The sequence below is a fragment of the Zingiber officinale genome, chromosome 1A (assembly GCF_018446385.1).
Source record: "Zingiber officinale cultivar Zhangliang chromosome 1A, Zo_v1.1, whole genome shotgun sequence".
Taxonomy (NCBI): Eukaryota; Viridiplantae; Streptophyta; class Magnoliopsida; order Zingiberales; family Zingiberaceae; genus Zingiber; species Zingiber officinale.
In genome coordinates this window covers 37,158,761-37,173,235 of record NC_055987.1, presented here as the reverse complement: position 1 = coordinate 37,173,235, position 14,475 = coordinate 37,158,761, and positions in this window count along the sequence as shown.

Here is a 14,475-nt window from a genome sequence, read left to right as displayed (position 1 = left end):
GTGAGAACAGCTTCAGCGAGCTAAAAAGGAGATTGACCAGTGCTCCCATTTTTGCTCTACCAGACAACACCAGCAGCTTTGACATCTATAGTGATGCCTCTAAGTTGGGCCTAGGAGCAGTACTGATGCAAAATGGCAAGGTGATCGCCTATGCCTCCAGACAACTCAAGGATTATGAGAAGAATTACCCTACTCATGACCTTGAGCTGGCAGCAGTAGTGTTCGCTCTCAAAATTTGGAGACATTACCTATATGGAGCTCAGTGCAGAGTGTATACAGATCATCATAGTCTGAAGTATTTCTTCACTCAGAAGGATCTGAACATGCGACAGCGCAGGTGGCTTGAGCTGGTCAAGGACTATGATGTAGAAATCCTCTACCATCCAGGGAAAGCCAATAAGGTAGCAGATGCACTTAGCAGAAAATCCAGTGCTACCTTATTATCTCTTACAGCCATGTCACCGCAGAAGGAGATCGTAGATTTCGGTCTCGAGTTCATCGTGGGACGCTCTCTACTATGACCTTAGAGTCTACCTTGCTTGGTGATATTCGGTCAGCTCAGGACCAGAAATTCAGAAAATCAAGCAAGGGCTAGCGTAAAGAGTAGAGAATTGAGTGTCCGATAGCGGGTATTGTATTTTGGTGATGCAGACTACGTGTTCCGGATCGAGGAGCTACGAGATAGATTTTAGATGAGGCTCACAGACTCCTATGCGATGCATCCAGGTTCCACCAAAATGTATCAAGACCAAGAACCATTTTTGGTGGTCCGGATGAAGCGAGACATCGCCAGATATGTTAGCATCTGCCTCACCTGTCGAGGGTCAAGGCGTAACATCAGCGACCAGGAGGAGCCCATTCAGATTCGAGAATGGAAGTGGGAGGATATCTCCATGGATTTCATAGTGGGATTACCCAGAACCACGAATGGTTTTGATACCATCTGGGTAATAGTCGACAGGTTGACTAAATCAGCCCACTTCTTAGCTATCAGGATATCCTACTCCATGGAACAGTTAGCTCAGTTGTATCTCAAGGAGATTGTCAGACTACATGGAGTCCCACGAACCATTATTTCAGACAGAGATAGTAGGTTCACATCACACTTCTGGGAGTGTGTACAGTCAGCATTGGGCACGAAGTTAAAGTTCAGCACAGCCTTCCATCCTCAGACAGATGGACAGACGGAGTGAGTAAATCAGGTACTCGAAGATATGCTCCGAGTATGTGCCCTAGATTTCAAAGGAAGTTGGTGCAAATATCTGAGCTTAGCAGAATTTGCATACAACAACAGCTATCAGGCCACTATCGGTATGGCACCTTACGAGGCTCTCTATGGGCGGAGGTGTAGATCTCCAATCTGCTGGTATGAGAGTGGTGAACAGAAAGAACTAGAGCTTCAGACAGATCTAGTGGCAGATACCACAGCAGCTATACAGCAGATCCGCCAGAGGATAGAGACAGCTCAGAGCCGCCAGAAAAGCTATGCTGATACACGGCGCAGACCCTTAGAGTTTTCAGTTGGGGATTCAGTGTTCCTCAGAGTAGCTCCCATGAAGGGAGTAATGCGTTTTGGGAAGAAGGGCAAGCTAAGTCCCAGATATGTGGGACCATACCTTATCAGCAGAAGAGTGGGCAAGGTAGCATATGAGCTAGAGCTACCCCAGGAAATGTCAGCTGTCCACAACGTATTTCATGTCTCTATGCTGAAGAAGCATACCCCAGATGCCACCCAGGTGATTGAGCCCCAGTCGGTACAGATCCGCGAAGACCTCAGCTATGATAGTCGGCCTATTCAGATAATAGACCGAGCAATTAAGAAATTGCGGAACAAGGAAGTACCATTAGTCAAAGTCATTTGGCACAGTCACACAGCAGAAGAGGCAACTTGGGAGACAGAAGCCAGCGTGAGACAGAAGTACCCAGAATTATTCTAAGTTTGAGGACGAACTTTTTATAAGGTATGGGAGATTGTAACGCCCGAAAATTCTCGAAACTGCATTATAAATATTCTATGATTTTTCTGGAATTTTTAGATATTTTTCCGGAATTTTCCGAGTAGCGGAAGCAACAAAAATAATTAGAACCGCAAAATAGCTTAGGCGGGAATCGAACCCGAGACCTATGGTTTCGGGATAATGTTAGTAACCGGTTGAACCCAGCAGGGCCGTGCTGGAAGAAAGAGGAACCAATTACATTTATATTAGAGTTGGGTTTAATAATCCACTTAATATAAATTAAGAACTTAAGTTGGGTTTGGTTTAATTTGGTTCGGCAACCTTCTCCTCTCAAAACCTCACGCCACCTTCTCCTCTCAAACCCTCACCGCCGCCTCTCCCTCTCCTCCTTCTCACGGCATACCAAGCCCCCAAGGGCCAAGGGAACTTCTTCCGGCGACGACTCCAACACGAAAAAGGTTCTTCTCCGCAAGAGGAACGTGAAGACGCTAGTGGATCGTCGAGAGGATCGTTTCCATCGGAAAACCAGCGCTTTGAATCGTAAGAAATTACGAATAGGAGGTAAGAAACCCCTCACCTGCAGTATAATAGCTCCGTTTGGTTTTCTACGCATTAGTTTTAGCTATATGCAGGTTTTTCGGCACATAGGGTGTGTTTGAACCCTCCTCGAGGATTAGGGATCTAGTTGAGCACCTCTAGATGGGCCGGGCACGTTGGTCTCCTTTAGTTGAAGATTCTAGACGTTGTTGGGTGCCTAGTGGTGATCTCCCTATTAGAGGTGAGAGTTGGAGCACACCAAGTGTTCGGTAAAATGTTAGTGTAGCTAAATACCACCTCAGTTATGTTTAACAGCTCAGTTAAATGCATTAGTAGCATTTAAATCGGTATGTTAGTCTAGTTTCAGCTTACATGGGACTACGGTCCAATGGGTGGGCTCCCACAGTCGCCTCTAGGTTTAGATAACCTAGCTCTAGGTTCAGATAATCTAGAAACAGCAAAATAAGCAATTAGTAGCTATATTCAGTATTTTATTCTCAGTGGCACTATACTGGATTAGATATCCATTGGGCTGGGCTCCCATAGTCGGTTCCTAGGTTTAGATAACCTAGTTCTAGGTTTAGATAACCTAGTTAACCCTACTAAATTCGGGACTTGCAAACCCGGGTCTAGTTAGGGATGCGCGCATAGCAAGTACAGTTGCCGGGCCCAAACAGCATGATTACTATTTTCACTTATTATGATATTAGCTTTCAAACTCTTAATCTAATCCAGTGATTATAGTTTAAGATCAGTTTTAGCGCAGTTCAGTTTCAGTTCAGTATCATGATCCAGTTTAGTTTTTCCCTGTGAATATGCATGATAACTTTAATGCAGTTGTTATACATGTTTTTATGTTCAGGTTTAGATATGCCATGATTGTATGCTTATATGCCATGCCATGCTAGTTTATTCAGTATATCCAGCATATGTTTCAAACAGCATGATTTAAAATCATATTTGCATCGTTGCATGTTTTTGTGAGGTAGATGGTTTCTTACTAAGCTTTAAGCTTACAGATACTATTTTTCCTTATACTGCAGATAAAGGTAAAGGAAAGATGGACTAGCAGTGGAGGTTGGAGGTCAATGCAGATCAAGATGTGTGTGGCAGGAACTGGAATAAAAGATCCTTAGGGAGTTAGCAGATTAAGAACTTAGTTTTTGTTTTAAGATACTTTTATGCAGTTCTAGTGGTTTTAAATGCTATGAATTAATAAGCTTTGCACTAGATCATGTTAGAATGCTAGTTAATAGATATTAGAACGTTTTACATGCATTCTATAACTGTTGTGTGATGTTTTAGCACGAACAAGTGCTGAAATCAGAGTTCCAGGAGCGAAATCAGAACTCTGATCGGTCTACAGACCGATCAGAGTCTGTGCTGTGCCACTGGATCGGTCAGCCGACCGATCCAGATGCAAACAGAAGGTTGGTATCTGCCACTGGATCGGTCAGCCGACCGATCCAGTCGTGAACAGAAAGTTGGCCTTCGCGAACAGAGGTTACCAAAGCTTGCTGATCGGTCTGCCGACCGATCAGTGAGCCACTGGATCGGTCAGCCGACCGATCAGTGCACTTCTGGATCGGTCGGTAGACCGATCCAGCCACGTACAGAAGCGACAGCCTATGGATCGGTCAGCCGACCGATCCAGAGAGTTTTCTTCCGTGCCAGTATCAGCTGGGTCGATCACGGGATCGATCCGACAGCCCAATCGATCTAGGGATCGATTGAAATGCCTGATTACAGCTAGCAGGTCATCTGAGAGGCATAGATTGTCTTCCCTAACATGTGTACAACCCTTAGGTACACCTAGAATGTTAAGTTTAGATTTATAGAAATCAGTTTAGTAAGATTTTCATCAATCCAGTTTTTTCGCATTAGTCATTTAGCACAGCATAACTGTAGCGATCGGCCTTACAGCCTAGTAGTAGAAGGTGGGTCGTTACAGAGAGGTAGCTTGTGGCTTTGAACCTTCCGTAGTAGAGTATCATCAAATTTACTAGGCTACTTAGTGAACATGATGTCTTGAACTACTCAGTCATTCGTGTAAACCAAGATAATGGTACCTACACAATAACTTCTCTCACTTCTTTATAGTTCTTACTGTTTTATCCGTTTTGGCTATGGACAACATCTTGAATTCATAAGTATTTCATTGAACCGGTCCATCCTCATACTTATATAGGTGACCTCCTATAAAGAGTATCCTACCATACTCTACTTTTTCAAGTATAGGAGTCATTAAAAGTTTATAACTTAACCTCACTACATATCGTAGGTAGCACTTTTCCATCCTAGGAATAAGAAGGGAACTAGTCCAAGTGGTCACGCAAACTTGTATAATTTCATTGTCCCATTGAACAAAGATATTGGGATCTCCAATCAACAAGGTTAGGCTACCACTATGAATGTTCTTATTTATAGATTTTTAATCTCATTCCTCTTAATTTGTAGTATATTTGATCTCTATTCAAACTTTTTGTAAATGGATCCGCCAAGTTATCTTTTAATTTGACATAATCGATAAAGATAACTTCGTTAAAGATCAATTGCCTAATAGTATTGTGTCATCGACGAATATTTCGTGACTTACCATTATACAAGCTATTTTGTACCCTTGCAATTACTGATTGATTATCATAATATATCATCATGGCAGGCACTGATTTTTCCCAACATGGGATATCTTCTAAGGGGTTACAAAGTCATTCTGCTTCTTTTGTGACTTTATCTAAGGCTATAAACTCGGATTCCATAGTTGATCGAGCTATGCAGGTTTATTTTGTGGATTTCCATGACATTGCTCCACCACTAATGGTAAATATATATCCACTGGTGGATTTAGAGACTTTTATATCAAATATCCAATTTGTATCATAATAGCCTTCTAGAATCACTAGATATCTTGTACAATGTAATTCATACTCTAAGATATATCTTAAATATTTAAGAACTCATATTAATGTCTTCCAATGGTCATCATTTGGATTACTTATAAATCTACTTAATTTATTGATTGCATAGGTAATATTAGGACGTGTGTAGTTAGTGATATACATCAAACTACTAATTATCCTTGAATATTCCGACTGGGATACATGTTCACCATGGTTCTTAGCTAAGTGCAAACTTAAGTCCATCGATATTTTTAAGGGGAAAGATCATATCTATTAAATTTCCTTAGTACTATCTTAATATAATGAGACTGTGAAAGGATAATTCCATCTAATGTCTTATCGATCTTAATCCCAAGTATAACGTCCGCTATACCCATATCTTTCATATCAAAAGTTTTGGTCCACATCTTCTTAGTAGTCATGATTATATCATGATTATATTACTACCCATGATGAGTATATCGTTTACATATAAACAGATAATGACAAACGAGTCAGGTGTGCCTTTGATATATATGTATTTATCGCACTCGTTTATTTTAAATCCATTTGATATCATAGTTTGCCAAATTTCTCATGTCACTATTTCGGTGCTTGTTTTAGCCCATATAGTGATTTCACAAGTCTACATACCTTATTTTCTTATCTTAGAGCCACAAACACTTTAGGTTGCTCTATATATATTTCTTTTTCTAATTCGCCATTTAGAAAGAATGTCTTCATATCCATTTAATATATCTCAAAGTTGTTTATTGCAGTAATAGCAATGAGTACTAGAATGGATGTGATTCTTGTTACTGGTGAATATATATCAAAGAAGTCAAGGCCTTCCTTTTGTTTGAATCTCTTTGCCACTAGTCGTGCCATGTATTTTTCAATACTTCCATTAGCCTTATATTTCTTCTTTAGAATCTATTTGCATCCTAAAGGCTTGATTCCAGGTGGAATATCCACTAATTCCCGACTAGGTTTTGCATGATAGAATTTATTTCACTATTGATGGTTTCTTTTCAAAAGGGAGCCTTGGAACTTGATAAGACTTCACTTATTATCCTTGGTTCATTTTCCAACATATAAGTTTTGAAATCAAGACCAAATGTCGTTACTATTCTGGCCCTCTTCCTATGTTTTGGTTCTTCATTATTTCCAAGATTACTCACAGTTTCATAAATTCTTTTATTTGAACTTCCTCTTTCCTATCTTTTCAAGGAAAGACATTTTCAAAAATACAACATTCCTTGTTTCAATTATTGTTCCAACATGTACATCAAGGACTGTTGATTTGTGCACTAAAAATCAATATGCACTACTATTATTGACATATCCAATAAAAATACAATCAATTTTCATTAGTTCTATTTTGATTTGCTTTGGCTTAGGCCCTTCTACCTTAGCCAAACACCCCCACACTTTCAAATATTTATAAGAAGGCTTATGACCCTTCCATAACTCATAAGAAGTTTTATCTTTCCTTTTGTGAAGGATTTTATTAAGAATACAGTTTGCTGATAAAATAGTCCCCCCCCCCCGGCCCCCACAAATTCTGGGATAAGCCTGAACTTATCAACATAACATTCATCATTTTTTTAAGAGTTCGATTCTTATACTCGACAATCGCATTTGATTGAGGAGAGTAAGGAGCTGTCGTTTGATGAATAAAGCCAGATTCTATACAAAATTTATCAAATAGATCATCATATTCTCCTCCTCGATCACTTTGAATTCTTTTAATTTGTTGACTAATTTGATTCTCAACTTCATTCTTATAATTTTGATGCTTCTAAGGCTTTATCTTTGCCTTTCAATAGATATACATAACAGTATCTAGTGCAATCATCAATGAAAATAACAAAGTATTTTTTGCCTCCTCTAGTTTGCACAAATTTTAAGTCACATATGTCACTGCGAATTAATTCTAGAGGGGGCATACTTCTTTCCACTGAATGGAAAGACAATTTTGTAATTTTAACTTTAACACATTTTCACATTTATATGTTGGATCAACATTAAATATTGACAATAAATTTAAATTCATAAGTCATTGCAAAGTGTTATAATTTACATGTCCAAATCTAACATGGCATAAATTGGAACACTCTACCAAATAAGAAGAATTTATAATTTTATTGTCATTGAATTCACAGTGGACAACCATTATATTCATTTTGAATAAACCATTCTCCATGAACCCTCTACCTATGAATTGACTATTTTTTGTCAATATATATTTATTTGACTCAAACACTAGCCTGAATCCAGCTTTGACAAGAGCCGACCCTGATACTAAATTCTTCTAAATGTCGGGAACATAAAACACATCAATTAGTGTCACTTCTTTACCTGATGTCATCTTTAGTATCACCTTGTCAAAACCAACAATGTTGGAAATTACATAATTACCCATGATTAGTTTTTTCCCATTATGTGTTGTGTGGCACTAGTATCGACCCACTACTACCTTGGCTACAGATATAATGGCAAACAGGTCTAATTCTGATATATCTGTTGGCACTGATTTATCTTCAGTCATGTGAACTTAAGTGACTTTCTTTGGACATCGGTAGTCTTTGTCATTATGATTTGGTTGGCCACAGTTGTGGCATGTTCCTTAGAACTTCTTGGCCCTCCCTTGGCTCTGTCTTTTGCCGGGATACTTTCTTTTCTTGCTAATGTTTGGTTTCAGCAGATTTACCTTTGCAAATATAGGTATTTTTATTGATTCTTATTGCTGGCAATTATCTTCTTCAATTTGCAGTCTAACAATTAAATCCTCAAGTTCCACCTCCTTTCACTTATGCTTTAGATAATTTTTGAATTCCCTCCATTAAGGTGGAAGTTTCTCGATTATCGCGGCAATTTGAAAGGACTCATTTATTGTCATGCCTTCGACCTACAAATTATATAGGATCAACTGTTACTCTTGGACTTGAGTTATTATAATTTTAGAATCGATCAAATTATGTATGATGTTTTAACTTGATCAATAATTTCCAAATTTTTTCAATACCCTCGATTTACTTGTCCTGTTTGGTCTCTTTTTTACCTAATCCACTCAACTCAATAATATAGCTTGACTGCTTGAGCCCTTGAACTTCATTTAAAATTTATTTCATTTTTTTTATAATTTTGAAAAATAAAATATAGAATTTGTTCAGTTCTAAAATGATTTAAAATTCCTTAATGACTTATTATGGTTCGTGGTTTTATTTATATAAAAGTACTGAAGTGAATTGATTTAGAAATATGGTTCAGTTTTTTTTAATTATTAATTATTAATTATTTCAATTATTAATAATTATTTTTAAATACATTTTTTAAAATAATAAAAAGCTTCAAAATTAAAATTAATAATTAAAATCATGATAGTTATATTAAATATTATTAAAATTATTTGACCTTCATTGATATCTAGTATTGATATATTTAAAAAGAAAGAAAAAATCAAAAAAAAATTTAAAATGTAAAAAAATATTTTCCGATGTTTTCTCTTTATACGTGTCTATATTAACATCGTCTCATCTTCTCGAGAGATTGCGAGACGAGTTACGGAGGTGCGACGGTCTACCCGCGTGAAGAACAAACGCCAGCGCCCATCCAGATTATACTCCGCGAGGCCCGGGAAAGGCAGGAGCCTGTGATCCGGCCGCCGAAGCAGAAAATTTATGACTCCCACTAGCTATCGGACTACCGGCTCCGAAAGAGGAGATTTTGAAGATGTCATACGGCGCGCTTGCTGGAACACAGGCATGTGGGCTAAGTATGCTTCCCCAGAGGATTCCCAAGGGGACTTCGCTTGTGCCCGATCCATCTGGGAGCGCGTCATCGACGTCGCCTATCCAACCCTACCCCGTATGGCTCAAATCCATTGAGATGGAGATGTCAAATAGTTTAATAATCACGTGCGGAATGTCAGGGAACGCGTCGTCGCCTCCTTCCTCGGCAATGTTGTCGGCGCTAGTTAGATATTAGGATATTTATCAAAGGACGCATCGTAAAGATTTAAATTTACAAAAGGCGTACACTACTTTAACATTTACCAAAGAACGCACTTGTTTAATCGCATTTCCTATTTTACCCTCCTGACATTTGACTTTTTCTACTGTTTTCTTTTTTTTCACTATATTTCTCTCTCTTCTTTTTTTTTAATAGAAGAACATATAAATAACATTAATCAATTTTTAATAACATTTTAATATATTTGAAGAAGTAAAAATAAACAATGGACATCATATTTGAGCTTCCTGTAACTTCAGAAATCCACTGGAACTAAAATGAATCAGAGCTTTCTAGGTCGATCAGTGGATTTCGGTCAAAACCCACTGATGGATCTAGAGACCTCCGATTGCACCCATTTCAGTTTCTATGGATTTCTAAAATTGCAAGGAGTTCAAATATGGTGTCCATTATTTATTTCGGCTTTTCATAGATGTTAACATGTAAAATCAAAAAATCAACAAAAACGCTCACATTAGGCCTGATATGGAATGATATCAGGCCCAACGTGGGCCTGATATCATTCCATATCAGGCCCAACGTGGGTCTAATACCATTCCATATCAGACCCACGTTGGGCCTGGTATGAGTCCATATCAGGCTCAACGTGGAGTTTTTTTGTCGATTCTTTAATTTTGCATGTTAACATCAATGAAAAGCCGAAATAAATAATGGACACCATATTTGAACTCCTTGCAACATCAGAAATCCATAGGAACTGAAATGGGTTCAATCGGAGCTCCCTAAGTCTATCAGTGGGTTTTGACCAAACCCCACTGATGGACCTAGAGAGCTCCGATTGAGCTCATTTCAGTTCTTATGGATTTCTGATGTTTCAAGAAGTTCAAATATGGTGTTCTTTTTTTTCGGCTTTTCATTGATGTTAACATACAAAATTAAAAAATCAGCAAAAAACCTTATGTTGGGCCTGATATGGACTCATATTAGGTCCACATTGGGCCTGATATGATTCCATATCAGGCCCAACTTTCATCAACGCTGATATGATTCTCTGAATGCTCCACAATCACCCAACTAAAAATTTATCCTCACTGTGAGGTATCAATTATCAAATTATTCATGCTCATGGTCTCTCCCAAGATAAAAATACTCTAAGCTTGGAAATTCAGTCAGTGTTAAGCATAGGTCGATGTTACACTTGGTGCTACGATTTGTTGAGTTGTCAAATTACTCATCTAACAATTTCCATGAAACTACTATTTTAAAGAAAACTCCAAGTCAAGGTCAATGGATTAATGTCTACAATACAAAAACATTGAAAATGAAAAAAAAATCAATTAGCCTATATAATCTCTTATGAATTAAACACAGGAAACCATTCACCAACTCAATGAATTACTTTCTATAATCATTTTCAGCTTGAGAATCAAAAGGACAAACAATATACAATCTGTGAAAAGATAAAACAAATAAGTAGGGAAACCAAAAAGATGAAAGGGAGCGATTACATCATATCAGGCCCACGTTGGGCCTGATATAGAATGATATCAGGTCCACGTTGGGCCTGATATGAGTCTATATCAGGCCCAACAGGGGATTTTTTATGGATTCTTTGATTTTGCATGTTAACATCAATGAAAAGCCGAAATAAATAATGAACACCATATTTGAACTCCTTGCAACATCAGAAATCCATAAGAACTTAAATGAGTTTAATCGGAGCTCTCTAGGTCTATTAGTGGGTTTTAGTCAAAACTCACTTATGGACTTAGGGAGCTCCGATTGAACCCATTTCAGTTCCTATGGATTTCTGGTATTGTAAGGAGTTCAAATATGGTGTCCATTATTTATTTTGACTTTTAATTGATGTTAACATGCAAAATCAAAGAATCGATAAAAAACCCCACGTTGGGCCAGATATGGACTCATATCAGGCCCAACGTGGGCCTGCTATGGAATGATATCAGGCTCACATTGGGACTGATATGAAATGATATCAGGCCCACGTTGGGCCTGATATCATTCCATATCAGGCCCAACGTGGGCGTTTTTGCCGATTCTTTGATTTTACATGTTAACATCTATGAAAAGCCGAAATAAATAACGGATACCATATTTGAACTCCTTGCAATTTTAGAAATCCATAGAAACTAAAATGGGTGCAATCGGAGGTCTCTAGGTCCATCAGTGGGTTTTGACCGAAACCCACTAATCGATCTAGAGAGCTCCGGTTACACTCATTTTAGTTCCAGTGGATTTCTGAAATTGCAGAGAGTTCAAATATGGTGTCCATTGTTTATTTTTACTTCTTCAAATGTATTAAAATGTTATTAAAAATTGACTAATGTTATTTATATGTTCTGCCTATAAAAAAAGAGAAGAGAGAGAAATATAGTGAAGAAAAGAAAACGGTAGAAAAAAGTCAAATGTCAGGAGGGTAAAATAGGAAATGCACTTAAACAAGTACGTTCTTTGGTAAATGTCAAAGTAGTATACACTTTTTGGTAAATTTAAATCTTTAGGTGCGCCCTTTGGTAATTGTCGTCAGATATTTGAACGCTGGATGAACTAGCAGGCCGACACTCAGGCGTGGCTTTCGTACATCAATTCGAGCTTCGGTACGATGATGTCGATCGTGGTCGTTCTATGTATGAACGGTTTGTTGTTTTCCACCCACGTCCTTCCTCCCTCATCAAGTACGCTAAGTTCGAGGCCCAGTGCAGCAATATTACTCGTGCCCGTGCGGTGTATGAGCGCGCCGTCGATCTTCTTTCTGAATACGAGGAAGTAGATCAGCTCTTCGTTGCCGATCCATCTGAAACGAGTAATTTTGTCCGAAAGCTATGGGATATACGTTGACGAAGAGAAAAATTTTGGGCCTAGGGGAGAAGATCATTGATAGTACCTATGACCCTTCAAGCACTACAAACTAGACATCCGGAAGCATTAAAACGAGAATTAGTGAAGAAGTTCCTGACGGAGGTCTTCCGATATTCAAGTTAAAATGAGTGAAAAAATATAAGGAACAGTAAATGTGTACTTAAGTAAGACTGGTGTCTAGCGCATACTTGGCCAACAAAGAGGATCTTCCTTTTTATACTGTCTTTTATAATTTTCGTAATCATCAGACATCAGAGAATGTCATGTGTCAGGAGATGTCGGGTGAGAGAAAATATATGACGGACTTTCATTAGGTAGAGAAAAATTTCGCGGTTGGTATGTGATAGAGTATTGGAATATTCCCTAATGAATATCTATTACTTTCTGACAAGTTGTTGCAATTTTCTGATAGTATTGTCCCTCTGGGAGACCAACCGGCTAAGAGATCGATCGAGATTAGGACTAAGATGGTGCCCAAGCTAGGGAGACTGAGCCCTGGATCCGATCGGCTAAGAGACCGACCAGGATTAAGACTGGGATGGTGCCCAAGTGAAGGAGACCGAGCCCTGGGTCTGAACGGCTAAGAAGTCAACCGAGATTAAGTCTTGGATAGTGCCCAGGCAAAGGAGACTAAGCCCTGGGTTCGACCGGCTATGAGGTCGGCCAGAATTAGGACTGGAATAGTGCTTAGGTGAAGGACACTAGGCCCTAGATCCGATCGGCTAAGAGGTCAGGCGGGATTAGGAGGGCAATAGTGCCCAGGAGAAGGAGACTGAGCCTTAGGTCTGATCATCTAAGAGGTCGGGCGAGATTAGGACTCGGATGGTGTACAGGAGAAGGAGACTGAGCCCTGGGTCCCACCGGCTAAGAGGTCGGCCAAGATTAGGACTGGGATGGTGCCCAAAAGAAGGGGACTAAGCTCTAGATCTGACCAGCTAAGAAGTTGGCCGGGATTAAGACTGGGATGGTGCATAGGAGAAGGGGACTGAGCCCTGAATTCGACCGGCTAAGAGGCCAGCCGGAATTAGGACTGGGATGGTGCCCAGGAAAAGAGGACTGAGCCCTAGGTCTGACCGGCTAAGAGGCCGACTGGGATTAGGACTGGGATGGTGCCTAAGAGAAGGAGACTGAGCCTTGGGTCTGATCGACTAAGAGGCCTACCAGGATTAGGACTGCGATGGTGCCTAGGAGAAGGCGGGATTAGGGGAGTGGACTACCTGGACTCGTAGTCTTTAACCATGACCGCCACCTCTTCCCAACTTTTGACTGCCACATCATCATGACCAACATCGTAGTCCTAGCAGTGGGGGCATTCACTATTTTCCATATCACAAGTCTCTCCTTTGAATCTAGTTAAAGGAGGCTTATGTCCGACTAACTTGTTGGTTGCTACTCGGAATATCGTACTGGTTCCCCTGTACAAAAATTTTGTATAAGTCCTGAACCATTCCTAACAACCTATTGTGTTCTTTAGAAATTAAATTTAGAATCGCAAACAGAACTTAACATTATTGATTCCAAATTCAACTTATATGTTTTTAGTGGTTTAGACTTGGATCGCAAACGATACTTAGCATTATTGATCCAAATTCACCCATATTATAAATTCAATTAAATATTAATTTCAGAGATCGTCTTCCAGGTTAAACATGGTGAGGCACTAGGCCTTCTTGGGTATGGGAGCATCCACCACTTCTTAGACAAAGCCTTTCAACGAAATTTAATATTTAATTTCCTTATAATAACCCTAGGTTTAATCAAAAAGAACAATCGAATCACAAGTTTGAAAAACAAAAGAAACACAAAATCGAAAACATAAATTCGATTACCTAGATTCATTAGCCTCTTGTGTTTGGTATTTCAAGATCTAAATAAAAGGATGAACTAGTTATGATGCGGAAATTAATAACTAGTTATATCTTTTATAGCTTATAGACCTCACGATCTTCTGTCATATTCCTCTTCTTATCTCGGACGTCGTGTGGGCAATGATCTACCGAGACGAGAATCCACCCAAGCTTCCTTCTTCTTCTTGCAAGTTTCGGCCACCAAGAGTCTTCTAGAGATGAAGAACTTTTGCCACTAACCAAGCTCCAAGGGATGCTAGGAAACAATGCCTCCTATCTCTTCTTCTTCTCCAAGCAAAATCCGGCTACCAAGATCTCTCCAAGAAGATGATGTCGTCAGCCAATTAAGAAGAAGAATAGGGGAAGAGGAAGAAGAGAGGGCCGACCACCACCAAGGAA